Raw genomic sequence first — 25,098 nt, forward strand, 5'->3', positions numbered from 1 at the left:
CATACGATATCAATAAGAGAGTGTAACGATGCAAGAAAAGAAGATCGCAAGATTAGCACCAAAGTAAAAAAAAAAGTTAAAAAAAATATGGGGCATGTGCCCATACGCTTACTACACTTACAATCGGAACAGTCACTCAAATGGAAGACGATATGGCATTCAAGTGAAACGGCAGGAGGAAGCGCAGCATTTCTTTGCCGTAGTTAGTGCGCGTGCGCGGGATAAACCATGTGTGATTGAAATGCGTGTTATAAAGAACTTTGCGGTGGTTTAGGTTGGCAATGGTTCCTAAAAGGTTGTCGCCTTTTAATCCTGCCTGGATTAAAAGTCAATTACTCATGTTTACACTCACAACAACTTGTACAGTGCTAACTTACGTCTACTCGCACTCACAAGTACTCACTCACATTCATACTTACTCTACTGACGCTCTGAGTACTCGCCCCGCTGCGGTGGTCTAGTGGCTAAGGTACTCGGCTGCTGACCCGCACGTCACGGGATCGAATTCCGGCTGCGGCGGCTGCATTTCTGATGGAGGCAGAAATGTCGTATGCCCATGTGCTCAGATTTGGGTGCACGTTAAAAAACCCCAGGTGGTCGATATTTCCGGAACCTTCCACTATAGCGTCTCTCATAATCGTATGGTGGTTTTGGGACGTTAAACCCTACAAATCAATCAATCACTCACTCACTCATGTTCATACTCCTACCCACACTCATGAGTACTCACTCACATTCATACTCACTTCTGACGAAGTACTCACTCACTTTGATACTCACTCCTACCCACTCATGAGTACTCAATTGCGTTCATACTCACTTCTACTCACATTTTGAGTACTCACTCACGAGAGTACTCACTCACGTTAAAACTCACTTCTACTCACACTCGGAGTACTCACTCGTGTTCATACTTCTACTCACACTTGGAGTACTCTCTCACATTCATATTCACTCCTACTCACATTCATGAGTACTCACTCACGCTTATACTCACTTCTGCTCACACTCACTTCTACTCACTCACGGTCATACTCCTACTCACACTCGTGAATACTCACTCATACTCATACTCCCCACCTTCAAATGAGTATGAGTGAGTGTACTCATAAGTGAGTATGCCGAGCTATGATTGACTCCTACTATTTAAACATACAGAGGTTAAAAAGACACTAAAGTGAAACAACAAATCATACTCATACTCCCCACGTTCAAATGAGTACGAGTGAGTGTACTCATAAGTGAGTATGCCGAGCTATGATTGAAGGTCTCCTACCATTTAAACATACAGAGGTTAAAAAGACACTAAAGTGAAACAACGAATCCGTCTACACCGATAGCTTATGCTTTCGGAGTTTCATCATGCTAGTTTTTCTGTGCGAAAATTTTCACAGCGACGTTGAAAATTTGAAACTGCATGCTTTGTTTTTTGGTGACAATCCTTTAATGAAACACACTTAAACCTCACTATAACAAAGTTACATTTTACACGAAAATGAGTTCATTATATTCAAAGATTTGTTATAAAGGCATATTTTAAAACACACTATCTATTGCTAGACTATTATTCATATACTTCGTTGCACCAATGTTTTATTATGTCAAGATGCCTCATATCCACATTTTATTATATCGTAAAATTTGGCATGCAACATGCCTGGACCCCCTCAGAGGATAATGTGCTACATCTTCACCAGCTAAGAACACCATTAAGGGCTCAGATTGGCCTTTGGGACCAAAAAGTTCTTTGGGACAATAAATTCATTTTTAAAAATTGACTTATTTGGTTTCTGCAAGTATTTTTTATCTTTCTGCAAATTTTCACACACCAGGAAGTGGTAAATTTTTTGTAATATCATTCTAACTGTCCAGATTCTTGGTGCTGTTAACATGCAGAACCTGCAAAAATGGGGAACCAACTTCGAGGCTTCTTTATATTTTGCCGGCGCCTGTGTTAGAAGCTCTGTTACGAATTTATGAGCACCTTTATGAGGATTGCAATACATGCGCACCATGATTGTTGCTTTTTAAAGAAGCTGTGTGTTTTCAGTTTTTTCCATTTTTTTCAAAAAAGTAAATTTACGACTGTTCAATTTTGAGGCCTCCATATCTCTGGAACTAAGAAAGGTACAAAAATTTTTTTTGCAAGGGAAATCTGTATGTGTGTAGAATGCAAGTATGGGAGCATAATTCAGAGCACAGTCCTTTTTAATTAATTCTTCATCAAAATTGTAACATGATTCGAACTGCTCTTGAAATGGATAGATTATTTTGCTGTAAAATAACTAAGAAAGGCCTAAAAGCAAAAAAACTCTTGCATACTTTCAATCTATAGTCATTAGGGTATGTTGGCATATCTTAATTATTACTTTTAATTAAGCATTGTTTTTTAACTTATCTCAGGAACAAGATGAGTTACAGGAAAACTAAATGAATATTTGAAATCAGCAGAAAAAACTGCATAATTCTGTGTAGTCTGATCAAGATCACTGAAGAAATTAACAAAAAAAATGTCTAAGACCAGTCTGCCCCGTTAAATATATGGTGTGATTGTAATTGGTGCGGGAGCTTCTAGGAAGCATTGCCCCTCACCTATTGTTTGCATTACTTCTTGCCAAGTGTGTTCTTAGGTCAGGCATGGTGATTTTGATATTGTGGAAGAGCAGTTTACACATATGAAAAAAAGATCTTTTCTGTAGGGTCCCTTTAAAAGTTGCATGGCTTACACAGCCAGTGTTGGCAGGCTAATCGAATTGAACTGCTGTCTGAGTGCAAACAGATTCGCAAATGTACAAGATCAGTAAAAAAAGCTATGCAAGTTTTTAGCACTGTGAAAATTTATGAAATGCTTTCTGAAAAACTCTACAATATTGACAAAAGTGCTTGTAAAGCAACAAAGTTTATGTGATAGCCATGGTTGCTTTAACCTATTAAAGACACAATGGCATATCCACTGTGTCCTATTTTCTTGCTTCTTTGAGTAGTTGAACTTAAGGAAAATGAGAGCCCGTAAAATGCCTGTGGTCAGTACTCTTTTTCATAAACTTGTTTCAAGTTTCACAAGTTGTACCTTAACAAAACGGATTGCTTGTGCTTCATCAAGAACAAAACAATCCTTGCACATCACGAGAAATGTATAATGTGCATAGTTTTGCTCAGAGGTGTAATCGAATTCGGGTGTCCTTTTTGTAGTACAATGGGACTTCGTGAGAGCACACACATACCTAATATTGTGCGGTGCCCCAGAGATTGAACCAGCTATTTTCTCTAAATGTATGCCATTTTTTGTTTGGTTATCGGAACCCCTGAGGCTGCGACAGATGTCGCTGGGAATATGTGAGAGCCCGTTGAGGTTTTCATTGTCCTTAACATGAACACTTAAGAGGCCAAGGGGAATGACAATGCTATGAAGGGTGCTCTCTGCCAACAATAAAAAAATATGTAACGAAAGGAGTATGGGGAGTATAGTTTCGGTTTCAATACCAAAAACTATTTTATTTCATAAACGTCAAGGACAAAAGCATCGTTGCTGTGCTACTGAACGACAACACGGTAGTTTATGTGTTCTATTATCATGTGGCCATCCACTGAAAGGGAAACTAAAAGCAAAAAAATTAGGCAGTTGCCACGTGCCTTGGGAACCGGTATTATTCGGAAAGAAGATAACTGTGTTACAATTTTTTTATTGAGTTAAACATTACAAAAGGACGCTAAAGATATGTACAAATGTTGTGCGCACAGACAAAAGTTAGTCATATGTTTACTGTTGCATAGCGATGCCAACAGCAACATGCATTTTAGCTACAGGCAAAGCGGTAAGCTGATATATGTAGTGCTTGTGACAGCGAAAATGGTGGCCCTAGACAATGCTAGATAAATGAGCTTTAGTGGATGGTGCTTCACTACAAATATCGTAAACTCGACATGACGGCTGTATAAAAGGACTACGTATGATTGATATGTGGGGTTTAAAGTCCCAAAACCACTATTTGAATATGTGAGGCTCTGTGGTTGAGGGTTTCAGAAATTTAAAACAGCTGGGGTTCTTTAACGTGCACACAAATCTGTGCACATGGACCTACAGCATTTTCGCCTTCATAGAAAATGCAGCCACCGAAGCCGGGATTTGGTTCTGTGACCAGCAGGTCGGCAGCCGAGTACCTCAGCAACTAGACCATTGCGGCTGGGCAGTTTGGAGACCTGGCGTGGCTCTGCGGTAGTTGATTGCCACCCGGAATGCTAGGGTTGGATTTTTCCTGGGACCACGGTATTTGTTCTATGCATTTATTGGGTCAATGCTGCCGATGCCCGCATTTAGGGATAAAGCTTCTTAGGTCCGAACTAGTTGGCATTCATCACGCCCCATAAAACGCAAACTGTAACTGAAAACACGCGCAACAAAACACGAGAACGTATCTCTAAACTAATGGCTTTATGTGTAATCAAATATACGACAGCACAATAAATGATCACCCATGACGTCGGTCTGTGCATCCACCCATGCATCTTTCTGTCTGTCTGTGCATTTATCTATCCATCCATCCATCTGTACGTCTGTCCATCCATGCGTCCTACCGTTCATGCGTTCGTGCCTGCGTCCTCCTGTGCGTCCGTTCATTTGTCCGTTGTTTATACTAGTTGGCAACTTCAGTGTAGACATTATGCACCTTAGAATTTGAAGCTTTGCTCACTCGTTGTCATTAACTTCGTGAACATACACTAATTTTTCTTAACGCTCTGGATTGAATTAAAATAGCCAATGTCTATTGGTGCCATTTCTTGGTTGATATAAACTGTCGATCACCTTCAGTGCATTGTGCCTAACTACGTTGATCTTAACCCGATATGGCATCTGTATTGGAGGAATACACTCGTAATGTTTATAAAAGTGTATAGCCATCACTGCATCCCTAGCTGACGCTTCACGAACGTTACGCTCTATTTGAGAAGCAGTTGCGAGACCTGGCGTGGATCTGTGTAGAATACTTGGTTGTCACGCAGAACGCCTGCATTTGATTCCTGCTGGGACCCTGGCATTTTTTTTACACATTCATCGGGTTAGTGCAGCCGACGTCAGCTTTTCTTAACACTCACGCATTAAAATTAGCCATGTGTGTTTTTGCCGTCCCAAGGTAGATATGAAGTGTCAGTCACCTGTTGCACACGCCCACATATCACTGGCCCATACCCACTCGTGGGTATTTGCCACTGCCTGGGGGGAAACTGCTTGTACACGTACGTGATAAGATTGTAACATTCTTCATGTCACGAACAACAAGCAGTATTCAACAAACCATCTTATCCTGTCATACTAATTTTGGTGTACCCCAAGTTAAAGAGGTGATCACGAGAGCACCAAGACGTTGGCGGACAGACAGATAGACAGACAGACAAAAAGTCTCCAAAAGTGCTTGCAGGACAGAAAGAAATGCTTTGCATTCAAAAAAATGTAGTGCCATTGCCAACTTTCCTCAGCAGCTGTTACAATGGCATGGAAGCGGCTGAGCTCGATGACCATTCTGCGAATAACTACAGATATTACATTGCTAAGACAAGGTGATACAGGCCCAAATTTACCCAGATGATAAAAATAGTCTCAGACAACGAATATGGAGTCTGCAACTGCACTGTATGTTAATAGCAAGACACTTACTTGGCGCTGTTGTATTAACAGAGGTGTCAAGAAATCTCTGGCATCTGCTTAGCTTGCTCTTACATTCTCTACTTACCAGAATTTTTATGAAGCTTCAAAAGACAATGCAGGTATGCCACTAACGTTGAAATAGTGTTGCAAGAAGTGTGACGCTACGCTTTCCATTAAGCAGTGATTCTTCAACTTGCTGCACGGGCCAAGAACACTTTGGTATTTGTTCGGCAAGGGTCTAGCATGCTCTCCATTCTTGCATTTGTCAGCTTTTCTATTGCTATGTCGAGGACGCAGCGCACTTTGTAAATAGAGTACAGTGTCATCACTTCTGCAAAAACTCAAGAAATTGAAAATTTGCTTGTGTTGTCTATTGCATTTATTTAAATGAGCAAAATCTCAATAAAATTCAATCATTACTTTTGTAGTTCTTAACTATGAATTACGCAATAAATGAAAATGAAAGCAGGTGGTAAATAGCCCATCACTTTTGCATAGTGATGAACCTATACCCGTCGTGCAATATTTGAGAAGTCTTGCTAGTTGTGCCATTGCAGCATTTGCTCTATTTTTAACAAAGAAGCTGTTTACTGCCCCACCCTACCTTGAAATAACCTCGATGTCTAGAAACCAATCGCCTCGCACAGGTGGGGTGACGTTGCCAAGTCGTGTGTGTGCCGATCAAGAACTGTGCTGCTACAACCCCTGAGCAAAAAAAAAAAAGTAAATAAACCTCTTGTCATGTTAGGACAGTTGCTGCTGTGCGTCCCTCTAAGAAGGTTCATACGCTCAAAGAGGCTGTATTTTGCAAAGCAAGACTCACTGCTACGCCCGGGAGAAACAATGGCAATGATCAGCTGATCACGAGTACACAACTAGAGTTAGTCCCGAGATCAAGAAGTGTCGATAAAGTGATGATCCCGAATATGCTAGCCTTGTATGAACACGGGATACTGTGAATGAAAAGATACGCCAAGGGCGTAGCCAGAGCTTTTTTTCGAGGGAGGTGCCTCAAGGATTTTTGATAGGGCACCCACTTGAAGTGGTAGTATCTCGTCTCTATTCTACGGAGACAGCGATTTAGAGGAGGCAGGGAGGCACGGGCCCGGTATGCCACTCTCTGGCCATGCCACTGGCGGATGCGGCACCATGGATGCAGTCGTCCGGGGAGACGAGCAACACCAAGCTCGTGGCCACGAGTTATGACCTTGAAGCAGCCTAGTTCAACCATGATATACATTCAAACATGAGTACATACCCGTTTTACACATACTAACGGTTGAAACCTAACTGTGACGAATCCCGGACCGAGTATCATTCGCTGACCGCTTAAGCCGTAGTTCTTGTCTGAGGCCTACCGGGTAGTGTATACCATTTGCACAGAGAGATAGCATTTTGCGCTGTAAAAGTTTACTGCACCGCTGAACTTGCAGATTTCACAATGTGCCGCAAACAGTTTTCTGTCGTTTGATAAGTGCGGAAATGGACTATTGAAGTATTGAGCTACACACGATTGCGGCGATGCCTTTGCACATAGTCATCAGGTATAAAAACAAGGACGAGGTGGTGACCATCGAAAAACGTGCTGGTATGATTCATCGTCGATGAAAGGCCTTATAACAGTAAGCATCTCGAGCTATCTGCTCGGACACGCACGTGGCGTAGCGCCACTTTAAGCCTACTGCACACTTTTAATAGGCCCCTAACTGAAAGGGCTAAGCCCAGGATCACTGCCGCCTCATTGTGCGAGACCGTGTTCAAGCACGCACCCGTTTGCGAAAGTGCAAGCAGCTCGCAATCGCGGAGTTTAACGTTGCGGGTCGCGGACACCGAGAAACCTTCCGGAGAGTTTTCAAATTACAGAGAAACCTTCCGGGGAGTTTTCGAATAGGCGCTCCATAAGTTTGTCGTTGTAATTATAGATGCATCTTATGAGCGAGCTTGATCTGGGGCCGTCTGCGCTCCACTGCGCATGTGTCTAGTATCTCCCACTCCTCTCCTATGCTCCCTCTCTCACCTCACAATGCCGATGCTCACTCTCCCTTTCTCTCTTCTAGGCATTCCTCCCCGTGGCATTTATACCCTGATCGCGCATGTGCGTCTCGTCCCCATCTCTCTCCTCTCCTACGTTCCTCCCTTTCTCGCTACGTAGTGCCGACGCAGGCAGCGTATGTGAGCAAGTTTCTTGATTGAAAAAACGAACTGCTCATGCTGCACAACCATTCACTGCCCACCCTGTATATATAAACACTGGATCTTGACCACCAAGATAGTGCCTGTAGGAGATTTATTTTGTGCGATGTTGAACAATGAAAATTCGCAACATTCATGTTAAGTAAAAATTGACTGCAGGTCTCTGTCTAATCGGAGTCTTTCGTCTGTTATTGCCCATTATCAGTGATTGGCATGTCGCAGTAGGAAGCAACGGCTGCGTGCTTTGTGTATCCCAGGTTTCTCTCCTGCGCAACGTCGCCACCAGAGTAATAGGCGTTCGCACATGCTGCTTCGCATCTTTAGGCATGGTTCCCTTATAGTGGGAGGTGGTGTAACTTTTTGAGCCATAGATGATTAAATTCATCACAGGAATATGTTGTAGTGCTAACAGACATGGGCGACGAAGGCGCAGGCATACCGTCGTTGTGTCTTTCTTGCTCACGTTGGGCAGTGCTTGCACTATGAGACATTTTCAAATGGGCATAGCAAAGAATGCTTTCGGGGGGGAGTTCAATTAGATTTATGTTCATGCGTGCAGTTGTACGTAAAAATGACACGAGGCGTTGCTATATAGAAGCTATATTTACACAGGTGGGAGTAGCATCGACTAAAATGGAGGACTGCACGCACAGTGGACAGAGCAGCCCATTTATTTGTCGTCGTATTCTGATCACTGATATAACACCTACATTTTAGAATAACCCCCCGGCGGTAAAAGCACCGTCTCGGTGCACACTAATTACGGTCTTCAGAAAGCAGGCGGTAGGGTTTTAGCCTGCTGACGTGCACTAAATTACTGGGCGTGGTTGCAGGCAGGGTGGTCTCTGATGCAGGAATGATCTCACAGGTGACCTCAGTTACCTTGCGAGCGATACGGTAAGGATCTATGTATTGAGATGACAATTTCTCCGATAATCCAACTCGACGAACTGGGCACCACTGGAGAACGAGAGAACTGGATGAGAAGCGAACGTCGACATGACAACTGTCGTAAATAGCTTTCTGAGGGGCTTGTGAAGCCAAAAGTCTAGAAAGGGTGATCTGACGTGCATGGTCTGTCTGCAGGAGCAATAGCGTCACGTGCATATTCGGTTCACGGTGTTGTAGTATTTGAAAGTAGAGAGTCGAGTGGTAACATTGGATCTCGGCCATAGAGCCAATAAAACAGTGAGTAACCAGTGGTGTCATGGCACGAAGAATTGTACGCGAAGGTCAGGTGAGATAGCGCCAGGTCCCAGTCATAGTAGTCGGAGGACACATACATCGCGGGAATGTCCGTGAGGGTGCGATTCAGGCACTCGGTGAGGCCGTTTGTTTGGGGATTGTAGGAAGTGGTCAACTTGTGCTGCGTCGAGGAAGAGCGCAAAACATCATCGATTACTCGTGACAAAACTGCGCGGCCATGACCCGTGACCAATTGGCAAAGAGCGCCATGGTGTAGGATGATACCATGGAGCAAGAAGTCCGCAACCTCAGTAGCGATGCTGGTGGGAAGGGCTCCAGCGATGGCATACCTAGTCACATAGTCTATAGCAATGGCGACCCACTTGTTGCTCAAGTTTGAATAAGGAAAGGGACCGAGAATATCTATACCAACAAGGAAAAAAGGTTCGGTTGGGATGGAGATCTGTTTTAGAAGTCAAACCGGGGGCACAGCAGGTGGCTTCCTACATTGCCATTTATTGCAGGAGGGCACGTCACGGCAAACAGATCTGGCAAGACCGCACCAAAAGAAGCGGCAAAGAACACTGTCATACCAGCTAGATACACCCACATAGTCGTTCATCGTGGAGCTCCTGTAGCACGGTGGAATGCAGGCGTTTCGGCACGACTACAAGGAGCTCAGGGCCATCTGTTAAGAGGCTACAACAGTACAGCGTGCCATTCAGGAGGACGTACATGCGAAGAGACGTGTCGTTCGGAGCAGATTTGAGATGTTCAGTAAGTGGTCGCAGGGAAGCGTCGCGACGTTTATCATCAATCTGAAGAAACTGAGACATGGACATGACACTGAGACTAGGCTTGATGGCTGATCCATCGGGTTGATCAACAGGGTAGCAGGATAAGCAATCGGTGTCCAGATGGAGACCGGGCTTGTAAGCAACCGAGTAGGAATATTCCTGTAGGCGTAACGCCCAACGGTCAAGTCATCTAGTGTGGTCCTTCAGTGAAGAAAGTCAACATAGTGCGTAATGATCTGTGACGGCACGGAAAGGGCGACCTTACAAGTAAGGATGGCATTTCAAACCGCCCCGCCCACACAAGTACGAGACATTCGATCCTGTTCTATTATACAGTATTGCATTCAGACTTCGAAAGAAGGTGACTTCCATACACAGTTACATGGTCATTGCCCCGCTGAGTTTGCACCAATACTGCACCAATGCCGTGATCACTCGCGTCAGTGTTCACTTTTGTAGGAGCATCAGAATCGAAATATGAAAGAATAGGAAGTTTCGTTAGAGAGGTGATTAGCTGAGAGAAGGCATCAGCTTGAAGAGGGCCCCAACAAAATAGTACGTCTTGTTTAAGAAGGTCGGCGAGTGGCAATGCGAATGCCTTAAAGTTTTTCATGAACCATTGAAAGTAAAAGCAAAGGCCTACGAAACTGCGAGCATCATGGACAGAGCGTGCGTCTGGGAAGTTAATTACAGTGCATCCTTTCACTAGGTCTGGTCGTACGCTGGTAGCATCAGCAAGGTGACTCAACACAGTAACTTGATGAAGACCAAAGTGCCACTTTGAGGAATGGAGCTGCAGGTCAGCCCATCGGAATATGGATAGAATGGTTGAAAAACGTTGAAATTGTGTTGTGAAGGTAGGCGAGGAGATGAGCACATCGTCCAAGTAACACAAACATGTCGACCATTTAGATCCTTGAAGGAGCCTGTCCATCATTCTCTCGAAGGCGGCTGGAACATTGCAGAGACCGAAGGGCATGACCTTGAATTAGTAAAGACCCTCAGGGGTAACCAAGGTGGTTTTCTCTCGATACATGTCATTTACAGCAGTTTGCCAGTAGCCATATTGGAAGTGGAGAGATGGAAATAAGGTGGCGCCACGGAGGCAATTGAGGGCATCGTCAATGCGTGGTAGAGGGTACACGTCTTTTTTGGTAATTTTGTTGAAGTGGCAATAATCAATTCAGAAATGCCGTGAGCTATCTTTCTTCTTTACTAAAACCACGAGAGATGCCCAAGGGCTCCATGATGGTTCGATTATGTTTTTCGTAAGCATTTTGGCCACTTCTTTTCGAATCACTTCTCGCTCGAACGCTGACACGCGGTACGGCTGATGGTGAATGGGTGCAGAGTCACCAGTGTTGATTCGGTGAGTCAAAATTTTAGTCTGGCCCAAGGGACAACCGTCGGTGTCGAAAATGTCACTGTATGAGGTCAAAACCTGGCAGAGAGCATCGGCCTGGTGAGGCAAAAGCTCTGATCCAATCATGTTTCGAAAAATAGCATCGTCTGAGCTGGGTGACCGAATGACTGCGCCTCGATCGAGAGCAGATACAGCGACAACACTTACATCGTCGTCTGCTATGGCAGTTAGGAGCCATCTTTAGAAAGATGGCTTTTAATTACGTGAATATTCTCAAGGCATGCATTGAAGAAGCTTTTCTTACAACCAGAACATTGAAGCCTCTCATTTACAAAAGATTCTTGGACGATATATTGATTATTTGGCACCACAGAGAGAAAAGTTTGCTGTAATTCATAGATGATTTTAATTCAACTCACTCATCAATCTCGTTTACATTCACCTACTCCAAGTCAACTATAAACTTTCTTGATGTTATGGTTCAGATTAATGAGAAACAAATTTGCACAAACTTATAAAAAACTAACGGATCGTCATCGGTATCATCATTTTAAGAGTAGCCATCTGTATCACTGCAAGACAGCCATTCCATACTCACAAGCACACCGATTTTTACGGAGCCACCGTGAGTGGTCTACTGCCGCGGAAAGAACATAAAAAACATTCTAGTGAGAGCTAAGACGACTGAGTTTCAAAGCAGTGAATCGGATTGTAAGTCATGCGGAAAACAATGTTGCCAAGTCTGAAAACACATGGCCACAACCTGTTTTGCCAAGGCTTCATCCTCAGACTTCACATTCAAAATTAAGGACTCGCTAAATTGTGACAGCCACAGTGCGGTGTATATGCTGCATTGCAACGTCTGTGGCCAGCAGTATATCGATCAGGCTGGTACAGCGTTCAGACTATGTTTCAATAACGACAGAGCCCACGCACGCACTCTGCCAAATCTCTCTTTTTCCAAGCATCTTAATTTGCCAGAGCACTCGTTCGATATAATATGGGTCACCCTCTTCCAGTCAGGCTTCCTTGGGATTCGTGAACGGGAACGAAGGAAGTCAAACTTCATCTACAAATTTCAAACGCTAAAACACAACATCAATGAAAGCATCAGCCACCTATCATTCTTTATGGCGTGCAAGAATGAGACGGGACATCAATGAAGCCTGGTATAGCTATTTTGTTATTCTTCAACATGCTCTAGGGAATCGCCCAATAGTTATCTGGGGGAATAGACCAACTGAGCATCTTTCCATGTTCTGTTCGTACATGTATTTTGTTTATTTTTTTACTAATATTTTAATCTTTGTATTACTTTTTTGTTTGTTTGCATTTCCCCAAGTTTCCAGAATTGTGCGCATATCTCTCGCACTATATGACCTATTCCATTATGCTTTGTTATTATTTGTTTTTTGTTTTAATTTTACATTTCACCTTTTTTTAGATTTTTGCCATTCCGTTCAGCTTATTTTCGCCCTATTATTCGCTAATGAAAGAGCCCAATCAGCACCAGCCGGTTTTAATCACAGGTGCTTCGGGAAGTTGTACTAAAGGGTGGGATACATGCACGCCGATATATTGACATGTGTCTTTTGGCCCAAGATTTAGCCTGTACTTTTAAAACGACCTTGTGTTTTCGCACCATATTTGCCCTGAAATCTGCCCCCCCCCCCCCCCCCCCATATGAAACGTGTCCGTGTAGTTTCATCGAAAACGAAACATCTGTTTCTCCTTTTTCCTAAGTGATCACAGAAGAGGCCGTATGGGGGGGAGAACTTCTTAGTTGCACTTCTTTGAGGTGAAAGGCCTCAAAGACCTGCAATTGAAGCGAACGTGAAAGAACAGGAACCCAACGATGCCCATCATCATTAAAAAATGTATTGGTGTAGGACGTTGCTTTCAATCTTGAATCGCCTGAGCTGTCAGCGCAGTTTGGCGTTACGTGATGTAGACTTGCTGCAGAGGCCTTCAGCAATGTGCTTACAGTCGAAATCTTGCTGTTGACAGGAGGCCAACAGAGTGCATTGAGAGGAAGACAGTGGCACAGGAAAAGTGAGTTTCAATAACATTGGTTGACGCTTTGCCTCATCATGATGTGACGAGGCGTGAAAAGGCTTTCTTGGACTAGATGGTAGTGGGAGAGGGCAACGAGAAAGGGCATCGGTGTCTTGGTATTTTTTCCCAGATTTGTACACGACGTCAAATGTGTAATTCTTGTAGCCGAAGGACCCAGCAACTAAGGCGTCTTGAAAAATTTTTTAACGATGATAACCAGCACAACTCGTGGTGGTCTCTTATTACAGTAAAATGCCATTCATAAATATATGGGCGGAATTTCTGTACCACCCAAACTACAGCCAGGCATTCCTGTTCAGTGATCGAATAGTTTCGTTGAGGATCTGTGAGTGCGCGGCTGGCATAGGCGAATACTCTTTCGCGACCACTTGTGTCATGCTGTATGAGGACAGCACTGATGCCATGGCCGCTAGCCTCAGTGTGCAGGCAGGTAGGGGCATGCTCGTCCAAATGACAGAGGACAGGGTCAGATGTCAGCACTGCCTGGAGGGTGTTGAAAGTGATGTCAGGATTGGTTGTACAAGAGAAGGCTGTTCCGGACGTCAAAAGCTTGTGTAGTGGCGACGCAATAGAGTCGAAGCCGCAAATGAAGCGGCAAAAATAAGAGGCAAGGCCTAGAAAACTTGGTGTTTGCTTTGGATTGTCAGGCCAACTAGGTGACCTAATACTTTTAAGTTTTTGCAAGCAAAATGGCATTTTTTGTATTAAGTTGTAGCCCAGCGTTAGAAAGACACGTCAGAACTTCATCTAGCCGCTGAAGATACCGCCAAAAAGTGAAAGAAAAAATTACGATATCATCCAGATAACATAAACAGGTTTCCACTTAAGGCCACGAAGAGCAGTGTCTATCATACGCTCAAATGTTGCATAAGTTGAAGGGCATTACATTGAACTCGTAGAGGCCACCAGGTGTTGAAAATGCCATCTTGTCCTTGCCTGTTTCGTGCATAAGTATTTGCCAATGCCCTGAGCTGAGCGGAAATTGAGGGTTGAGAAATATTCAGTGCCTTGGAGGGGCTCAAGCGCATCATCAATCCAGCGCATGATAATATTTAGTGCTCAATAATCTATGTATAAACCTACCAAGTCATCCTTTTTTCAGACCAGCACAATGGGCGATGACCAAGAACTTGACAATGGTCGAATTTTGTCATGTTTCAGCAAGTCGAAGACGTTGTCCTCGATGATTTTGCACTCCGCGGCAGACATGCGGTATGGTCTGCGGCATGCAATGGAATTACCCTCAGTTTCGATGCAGTGCTCTTTAACGTACGTGCACCCGAAAAGGTTGGCATGCACGTCAAAAGAAGCACTGCGTTTTCGAAGTAGTGTCAAGAAATCATCCTTTTGCACCGCAGAGAGATCAGGATTTATGGTGGCGGTTAAAGCAGTAGTTGTCACATGGTCTTCGTTAGCAATAGGCGACACTGGTACATTGTTATGAAGGAGCATTAGAGCAAGAGTTTTGGTGTCACCAAAGCAGGCCAACTGGGTACTTCAGGCAGAATTATTGGCAAAGATGTAGGGTTACAGGCAGTCATCAACGCTTCGCTGTCACTAAACCTGACCAAGCAAGTCACAATATTGATGTCACCATATATTGAGCGATCACACGGAACGAGAAACACATCCTCATTATGATTATATCGAACATTAACGAAGACATTCTCGTTGCCAGATGGAATGCGACAATTGGCCACCGTGACAAAATGTATTTGGTGAATGTCATCATCAGATGAAAATTCTGTAGGCGTCATATGAACTAGCCGCTTGTGGCAACATATCATGGCCGACGCTGAAGAAAGTCCCATCCTAATATAAAGTACCTGCCAGCAAAATTTTCTTGAACCAAGCATGGTAAATCATCAGTGGCAAAGCTTACCATGCTTGGAAAGTTATTGGAGGCCAAGATAGTATGTGCTTGGGAAGTGTTACAAGCATACCATTGGCCAAGCAAAGGAAGGCCATGCTTGGAAAATCATTGGAAACATCCATTTCCATGGTTGGCACTGTGTTGGAATACCATGCAATAGCCAAGCATGTTCTTGGCGTGGGAGCCAAGCATTTCAGCCAGTGCAATTTCTGGCACATTTATTTTGGTTTTTTGTCTTGGCTTCAATTTGATGTTCGGCTACTTTTTTCTAGATTTTTGCATGCCCCCTGCTCCCCCCAGGAGAAGTAACTTGGCAAATATTTCTGGTGCTTCAGGTTTATTTAACATATAATATATAGAAGGCAGTATGCCATTTTTCTATTCTTTTCTGACCTCTTGTTACTCTGAACTGTAGCTTGGGCTTCTCTTGGAGTCATTTATCATAGTGGCATGCCTTCTTTACTAAGGTGCACCTCCTTGATCTGACAAAGCTGTTTCGGTGTAACACAAAGATGGCTCGTGTTTTTTTTTGTTTTTGTTTTTTTTTTTCAGTTTTGTTGAACAAGATTTGTCTCATCTCTAAGGTAAGAGAAAAAACATCATGAGGTCCTCTTGTTTAATAAGCCCTCTTTTAGGCAATCGCTTTCACCAATTTTGAACAAAACATACAGCAAGAACATTTTAGGAAAGCTAATTAGTTATGCATGATTATGAGGATGACAGCACCTGCTCAGACAGGAAAAAATAGTTGTTGGACTGCATGATACATTCTTATTACTGAAGTTGCATGCATAATCATGCGAGAACCCCATCAGTACGAAATAAAGTAAGGAAAAACAATTTTTTAAAAATTCATCTATCCTCGCAACCTTTTTCAGAACATATATTCTCTCAAATGAAAAACAGGTAATTTTTTTCTTATAGCAATATGGAAGCAGCATCAGCGCAGAAGCACTGTTTAGTATCCTTGTTTTTTTTTCTTTTATGTACGTGCCTTTTATATTTATAAACATTACTGAGGTAGTCAATGCACCTTAATTTACGAAGGTTATTTTTGTTGTGTAGCTTCTGTCGTCAATGCTTTATGGTGCAGCCTCGCACATTCCTGTCGCGCGCTAGCCGACAACACCTCGAGACATGCCTGCAGAACGTCGTTGACATCGACGGTGTACCAATGGAAATTTTTCCGATTGTGAACGATCTTGGCATCATACTCCTAGACCACGATGCCGAACTCTACTTTTCGGCGGGTAATTGTGCCAAAGTGATAGCATTCTTGTGAAGTTCGCTCAGATGCATGATGACAACATTTCTTCGCTTTCCGTTGTTTTTTTGTTTTTTTCATATGGCAGAACATTGCGGGTTGTATGCGCGTCGGGCAAACTTGCCACCACTGACTCGACAAATGGGCGTGCTACGCCTATAGTACGCCGCAAGACCACGCGATATTGACGATGCAAGCAGCCAGTGCAGCAGCTGCCGTGCTTCGTCAGAGCGCCGATCGAAGCCCTGCTCTCATGGCAACTCTGATGAAGTGCTGTGGAGCGGAAGAAAGACGAGGTTTTTATTGATAAATATAAAGAGAATTTCGGCAATATCGGCAAAAGGCGCTTGATATTGTAGTCAAAATAACGAACGACAACTCAACTTCCTCGTAGTACCTAGTTGTGCGGTTACGATCGCTGCGCACAAGTTGAGCACCGATTTGACAAAACACTTTGTCCAGTCTCTCGTCTTCGCTGTTGGATTCAGACATTTCTATCGCTAGGTGGAATTCCTCCATGCTGACAAGTCAGGAGCTGCAAATCTGGTCACGTAGCAGCAGACTACAGGTGTTCACTGCTTGCACCTCAACAGCGTTTGACACTAAGCGGTGGCGCTGCTGATGCATTGCATTTCCACCCCGAAGTGGGTGCGGAGACACCTAGCTACACCTGCTGCACCAGGTGTCGGCACCGGCTGCACCTTTTTGTATGCGGCGCCATGCTCTTTTTTTGAACTGAATAGACCTTTTGATGGAGGTGAAATGCTGGAGGCTCGTGATTGTGCAATGCCAGTGCTTGTTAAAGGACACCAGATGATCAAAATTTCTGGTGCCCTCCACTTCACAGCCCTTATAATCATATCCTTGTTTTGAGACAGTAAACGCCAAGTGTTGGTATTGTGATATGTTCACATTTAATAAATATGTTGTCTGTGTAGCAGATATAGGTGAAAAGATTACAGGAGACCACTTCAAGAGCTCTCAATTCTAACGGTGCCATTAAAATGTTGGTGTAGCAAAAGGGGTTCCCATACTTGTGCCAAAAATATGTTAGTTGAACACAATTAAAAATAATTAAGTTAGAAGACTAATTTTAGTAAGAGGAAAGCTTCGGGATAATCATTTGCTTGCTGTGAGTAACTGCTCTTTCAATCCCTTCAGTGATAGCTATATTCATAAACAAAAAGCAGGCAATTAATGCTACCAGAGTGGCCTGATCAGAGAGTGGGTTTGATTAGTAGCTGAATGTATTATTCGAAAGAAATAAAGTATATCTTAAACCAAGGATGGAAGGATAGATGCTATGTTAGATAAACAATGATTTTAGAAGTTCTGATAACAAATCAGTAGGCATATTGTTGTTGGATAGTAGAGGTCTGCATTGGTATTTGTGTGACCAGTATTTCACTTACGGCAACATCATGAATCTTCAATAAGGTAGAAGTGGCCTGCCTGCTTGCTTGTTTTTAGGCATCAAAAAGTGGTATTAAGAAGGTGTGATTAATTCCTTGTCTAAAAAATCTGTTATATTGTCATCACCTATGCCAACCCAGTAATTGCTTCCGAAGCAACCTACAATGCTAAAGCACCTGTTTGTGGTGTCGACATAAATCGAACGCTTCGTGATGAAAACAAACGAAGGCTGCACAACCTGTTGCTAGAGCTCCATACCTGCTTTGTACTTTCATAGAAAATCTCTCAGACATCAATTACAAAACACAGCATAATCACCTAAAATGATGCACACCCTATACAACAACAATGTTACAGCGTTTCACCAACCGAACGATACACATTCCAATTCCAAGTGGGTGAAGTAAATGCTTCAAGACGGCATAATACCGTCCTCAAAAGGCTCATGGTCATCACCAGTCGTCGCCATAAAAACGAAGGGATGTGAACTTTGCTTTGTGTCGATTATTGGAAGCTTGACAATGTCACACAAAAGGACATGTATCTGTTGCCTCGGGTGGAGGATTCTCAAGACAGGCTGAGGCGAGCAAAATACATTTCGGCGATCGACCACAAGAGTGGTATTGGCAAATTGAGGTCGATGAACTGGACCTTTAACTCCAGACAGTCTGTACAAATTTCGAGTGTTTTCTTTCAGCCTCTGTTCTACTCTAGCCACATTCCAACGAATGATGGATACCATTCTCTCTGACCTCAAGTGGAAAAAGTTGTTTTGTCTACCTCGATTATATGGTTTCTTTGCAGAAATGTTTGACGAGCACCTTCGTTGCCTTCAGAATGTTCTCAAAGCTCTTCGATCGGCTCACCTCACCCTCAAGCCACAAAAGTGCCATTTCGGCTATAAATAACTACAATTTCTCGGTCACGCTGTGAGCACGGCTGGGGTTCGGCCGGATCATGAGACTGCTGCCATGGCCGCTTTTTCAGCTACAACAGACAAGAAAAAGTGTTCTACTATTTCTTGGTTTGTGTCCGTATTACCGCCGCTTTATTGAAAATTCTCTAAGATTGTGAAGCCACTCATCAGACTTAAACGCGTGACGACACATCATTTTTCCATTTCTGTAGGCTGATGAACAGAAAAACTGCAGATATATCTCTTTTCAAAAACTTTTGGACCTAAGGGTTGTTTACTGACCCTTTGAGACATGCAGGTCAGGCTAGAAGCACTCTTTGCTGGGCTACACGGTTCATGTTCGTGTACAAGCTACAAAGGTATGGCTGTCTTGAATGACGAAAAAATGAGGGAAGGGGTCGAGGGATGTGCAAACTTACGACTGTCTATTATTCATATCCTGCATCAAAAAATATAGACACAGGCACGTGCAGCAAGCTAGATACACATTGAGCGCATACTACCCAATCACAATCTGTGAACTACCTTTCTATCTCTGAGAGAGACGATAAATAAATAAATTTCTGAATAAATAAATAAATAAAGTATGTCTGACACGTAAGGGCGTAGTCATAGGGTGGCACACCAGGCTCGTGCCTCTCCCTCTCTAATATTTGACTCTAAACCAAGGATACCCTTGGTTTAAAGCCAGTTACCATGGAAAGAATACATCGCCTAGGCAGGCCCAATAAAGATAACAAGAGGCCGGTTATTCTAAAGCTACTTTACTAGCAAAACAAATCGATCATACTAAGAAAAGGCTACAAGCTTAAAAACACTAACTACTCTATAGGTGAAGATTTTAGACAAGCTTAAGAGCACTAATTACATGCGACAATTTCAGTCGTAGGGTGAGAGAAAAGAGAAAGAAATTATGGGAAAGTGCGAGACCAAACCGTAAAAAGGGAGAAAAGGTGTCATTAGTTTTTGACAAACTACAGACAAATGCAAGCACTTTTGTCTGGAATGACGAAAGAAATGAAAGAACTGAAATTCAAAACAAAAAGGCTGAAGAAAGTGGACCACTAGCTCGAAGCTACAAATGTTCACAGAAGTAAAATTATTAAACGTAAACGTGAAAACTATTGTCAATAAAACTGAAGCATTAAAAAATGTGCTGCTCGAAAATAGCCCTGATATAGTTGCTATTACAGAAACATGACTTTCAGAAAACGTATACAGCCACGAAATAGCACCGCCAAACTACTCAGTCATCCGTAAAGACCGACCAACTAGACGCGGTGGCATAGCTCTTCGGAACAAAAAGCCCTTACATTTTGTCTTGATGCCGGACGTTCCAGATGCAGAGGCAGTGTTCTGTAAGATTATGTGCGGCAACACTTTAATACTTACTGGCCATTTCTACAGAAGCCCTTTGTGTGGACACGAAAGTGTTGTTGCTGTCCATGAGTTTAAGCAGAATCATGCTAGTAATCATGTTATTCTTATGGGAGACTTCAATTTACCTGATATTGACTGGAATACCATGCATCACACTTCACAATTATTCAATGCACTCATTGATTTGATGCTGAATTTCGGAATTCATCAAGTAGTAACTTTTCCCACACAAACACAAGAAACAAACGCCAACGTTCTAGACTTAATACTCATTAGTGGCAACTTTCGCATGGTGAAGTATACTTGGATATCCTGAATGTTATATTCGATCACGACATGCCAAAATGCCAGCCACCCCTGAGTTTCCATGCCTGGTTTTCAAAAAGCAGATGATTCAGCCATACTTGCCTTCTTAGACCATGAATAAGAATAATTTTTTTTAATGGCCAGCGATAGGTCTGTTCACATTAATAAGCTCTGGCTTCTATTTAAGCACATAATCTTGCACTGCGTGCGCTATTATATTCCGACAAAAAGTAAAGAGTCACTAAAAAAGAACCCTTGGATGACACGTGATATTATTCGTGTCAAGCGCAGAATAAAACGCATGGCACGTAACATAAAAACAAAATGTGCAAGCACACATAAAGATCTTAACTACAGCGTGCCATCGACAATCTCAAGGTAAAAACTAGGTTAGGGAAGCACAAATACTTCAATGAAACCTTGCCTTACTTTATCAATAACAACCCTCATCAGTTTTGGAACTTTTTTTGCGGACCCTCCGCAGCGAAACCACATCGCCAACCAGAAGCAAAATTGGCACTTGCTGATAAGTTTAACCAGTACGTTCATTCATTGTTCACTAAACACAAGGACAAACTTCCATACTTGCCATCTACATCATTTATTTCTATCGAATCATTGATGATAAGCGACTCCAGAATATTCAATCACCTCCTTGCTCTGGGTGTCATAAAAGCGAATGGTCCGGATGGTATCCCAAATGAGTTTTCAAAGAGGTATGCATGATGCAACAGCGAATATATTGGTCTTATTTTCAACTAGTCATTTTCGATGTCAGACCTACCAGAAGACAGGAAGATAGAAAAAATTATACCGATTCTTAAGTCAGGAGACACTAATGTACCAGCCAATTACAGACTGTTTTCACTTACCAGCACATCATGTAACATTCTGAAACATATTATACTTAAGCATTGAACCATATATTTCGAAGAAAACATTTTGGTAGATGTTCAGCATGGCTTCAGAAGAGACCTATCGACAGTCACTCAGCTAACAGAAGTCGTTCACGATCTCGCATAAGGTATCCACAACTAGAACCAAACAGAATCTACTCTTATTAGATTTCAGTATAGCGTTTGACTACATGTGTCGTACCAAATTAACTGCCAAAATTAGCTCTGTCATTGGTGATAGACCCATCACTACATGGATAAAGAGCTTCTTGTCCAATCGATCACAATTTATCATTATTAAAAACGTCTCATCTGCTCCTGTGCCTGTGATTTTGGGCATCCCTCAGGGCTCAGTAATGGGCCTGCTGTCATTCTTAATTTTTATCAATGATGGAGCAGGTAACATTGAGTGTAAATTAAACTCTTCGCAGACTGCAAAACATGTAGAGAAATACGCAATAGAGAAGATCACGTTCTGCTCAATAACGTACTAACGAAAATCCCCAAATGGTGTGATGCATGGCAAATGAGCCTCAATACAAACAAATCAGTCTGCATGACAGTAACACGGAAAAAGTGCCCGTCACTCTTTCCTTATGAGCTTAACGATCACCTCGTAACTAGAGTAGAACAGCACAAGTACTCCAGCATAACAATAACATCAAACCTTAAATAGACATTGCACATTAACAATGTTACTTCTAAAGCATTGAAGAAATGCTTTTTTTCTTAGAAGGTGTTTGCGACTGGCACCAACTAACGTGAAACTTGTGGCTTAAACGATATTTATTGAACTTGTTCTTGAATATGGTAACGTCGTATGGTTTCCGCACACTGAAACTCATACATGTAAATTGTAAGGCATTCATAGAAGGGAAATTAGATTTATTCATAACAAATGCCGTAGCAGTGACTCGCTTACTTTTCTACTAACACAGTCAGGGATTTCAATCTTAACTTCGTTTCAAGAAAGTTTGAAGAAGATTCGTTTGAAGAAAGTGGGTGATCTATGAGAAATTCTCAGTTTAAAGTGGGTCTTTCTTGACAACCGAGTTTAGCTGCTTTATTAAAAACTCACTAATCACATTTCGCCCGATTCCTCATTCACTCACAGTCGTCCTGAACGAAACATCCAGCTTATGCATCTTGGCCATAAAGAACACAAAAAAGGTGTTTTTGCTAGCAGCAATAGATCATTCTAGATTTGCAAGTTCCAAGTCGTTACATGGAGCCACTACCCTGCTTTTCAATACTCTTGCTTTGCTGGCTTTTCCTGTAGACTGCCTGTCCAGCCTTGATGTAGTATGAAGCTACATCCTTTGCCACGAAGGCACTGCTTATGTCCTCTTGAAGTAGACACAAATTGTTGCACTGGAAGATTGACACAACTCCTGGCTAAGGAATCTTCTGTCGCAGAATAGGTTTTTCCCTGTTCTACCTAGAGCTTCCACACTCTCTTGTACAGTCCCCAACTGACACATTGGCTTTTCTAGCAACTTGTTGGTTCTATGCCAATAAATAAATGAGCCAGTAAAGGACGTTTGTGGCTAAATTTTTGGCTGTTGCTGTGTACACAGCGTATATTTTCTGCAATGTGCACATTTCCCAGCCCAGTGAGGCCTTCTCGGTTTGTGCGAGTGGGCTTTTTGAGTATGAAAAGGCATCCCTCAGCTTCAGGTTCTACTTTGCCTCAGTTATGTGGGCTGCTGAACGCTTGGTATCATGAAACTTCAGTGCCAGCCACTTCAGGTCTAAACTAAACTGCACAAAGCAGGTAGAAAAAAGTACGCCAGCTGCCACAATTTATGATTTCACATACGGTACTTGCTTAACATGACCGAATGAAGATGTGGCTTCCCCAAAAAGGGCACTCACTTCTTAGGGAACATGACCTTTTGGGAAAGCCATGCCTTCATCAGATCGTGCTAGCGAGTATGTAAAATTCGTACTGTGGTGGCAGTTGCACTTTTTTTTTTGCCTCCTTCATGCGCTGTGCTTTGGTTCGAACCTGGAGTGGCTGGTGCTGAAAAAGTTTCACAATGCCAAAAGTATTTATACCATAAGCACGATAACAAGTGCCTAGTCAGGCATGTGCTTTCAATTAAAACACATGCTTAAAGTGCCCTGATGGAGCATGCATTTTCAGTTAAACAGGTGCACCTTTCAACAGGGCCACTCATGCAAAGCAGGTCAGCATGTCTGTTAGGTCTTGCGTGCTCCTGTGCACGCCATGTCAGAGCCTGACTGCCGCGAGGTATCGCTAATCAAGACTGGCTGCAGATCTGATACACTGTCGCATACGTGGCTTTACATCATTCCGCTAGATGGTCCAGATATGTTTCTATGTTGCTAGAAACCTGTTGAAAAACAGTCAGTAGTGCAACTACAATACGTAAACAGTAGCACTTGTGATGTGAGTTGAAACTAACCTGCGATGTGCAACAGCTCGATTATGCATACTCTTCTTCTTTATCACTCTTTATGACCAATGTTATAAAGAAGCTTCCTCCAGTTACCTCCAATGGCACAATGCTGTGCAAGTTTATTCCATCTTATACATGCAACTTTATCAATTCATCATCTTATGAGCTCATCTCTGTCTCTCTCAGCTATTTTCCCCAAGTTTTGGTAGCCACTGAATCTCTCTAACTAAAAGCACTTTGGCTTGGGCGGGTTGGTACATAATTGGATAGGCTAGGCTTCAGCGGAGTTTAGATGAAGACAAATGTAGACACACAGAACGCTCATACACAGAGCGTTCGTCTGTTATGTGTGTCTCCATTCGTCTTCATCTAAACTGCACTAAAGCCTATCCAACTCTCTAACTGGTTATTTTTCTCTTCCTCTCATTGCTTGACCTGCCAAGGTCCACCTTTTTTGAAATGCCGTCTAGAATGTCATCTAGACCTGTTTATTTTCTAATGCAGTGGTTCTCAAATGAGGCTCTGCTAAGCCATTTCTATGATCCGCAAAACTGTCACCCGCATTTTTCTATTAGGCGTGACTGTGCCACGTATTGTTGAACTGTCCAAATTGAAGTTATGTGGTACGTTTGCTTGATGCTTTTGGTAGCATTAAAAGGTACTTGTTTCATGCTCCAATGGTGTTAATTTACTTACGTACCCCCCTCCTCCCTCCCCTCTGCTGCAAGGGGTCTCCCATCACTTCCACCAGTCCACAAGGGGTCCCCGGCACATCCATGGCTGAAAACCACTGTGTAAGGCAGCTGGTAACATTTCGCTTGATGTGAATTTCGGAGGCAGCATTCACTGCGCACATCGTGTCAATGACTGAAAACGTCGCCGCCAGTGCTAGCAGATGTAGTATCACCTGCGAGTGCAGTCACCCCAATACTATTGCTTGTCCATGGAATCCGTCTAATGCAGCGTCGGCGTTTGTGCATGAGCTTTAACTCTTTTGTTACCACGAGAAAATAGTTGTTTTTCATGTGTCTTGGAAAAAAAGTTTTGGCCAGTTTGAAAAGTATTCCTGCGCTCGTTACAGTATACCAAATTATGCATAATGAAAGGCTATTTTTAAAAAAATGTGATTTGTAAGCAAAAAATACAAAATATATAAAATTTTCATAATTGTGCATTTTTTCATTGTGATAAACAAAGTCATTAAACACGTTATATGAGCCAAAAAACTCAAAACAAAGGAAATTCAAAATGTGCACTTTGAAGATAAAAACCCCAAGAATAGTATAAAAATAAGCAATGTTCTCTAAAATCTTTCCACTGACATAGACAAAAGAAATCTGTACCAATGTACTACTTCATTCCTCATGTC

Source organism: Rhipicephalus microplus, chromosome X (genome assembly GCF_043290135.1).
Source record: "Rhipicephalus microplus isolate Deutch F79 chromosome X, USDA_Rmic, whole genome shotgun sequence".
Lineage (NCBI taxonomy): Eukaryota > Metazoa > Arthropoda > Arachnida > Ixodida > Ixodidae > Rhipicephalus > Rhipicephalus microplus.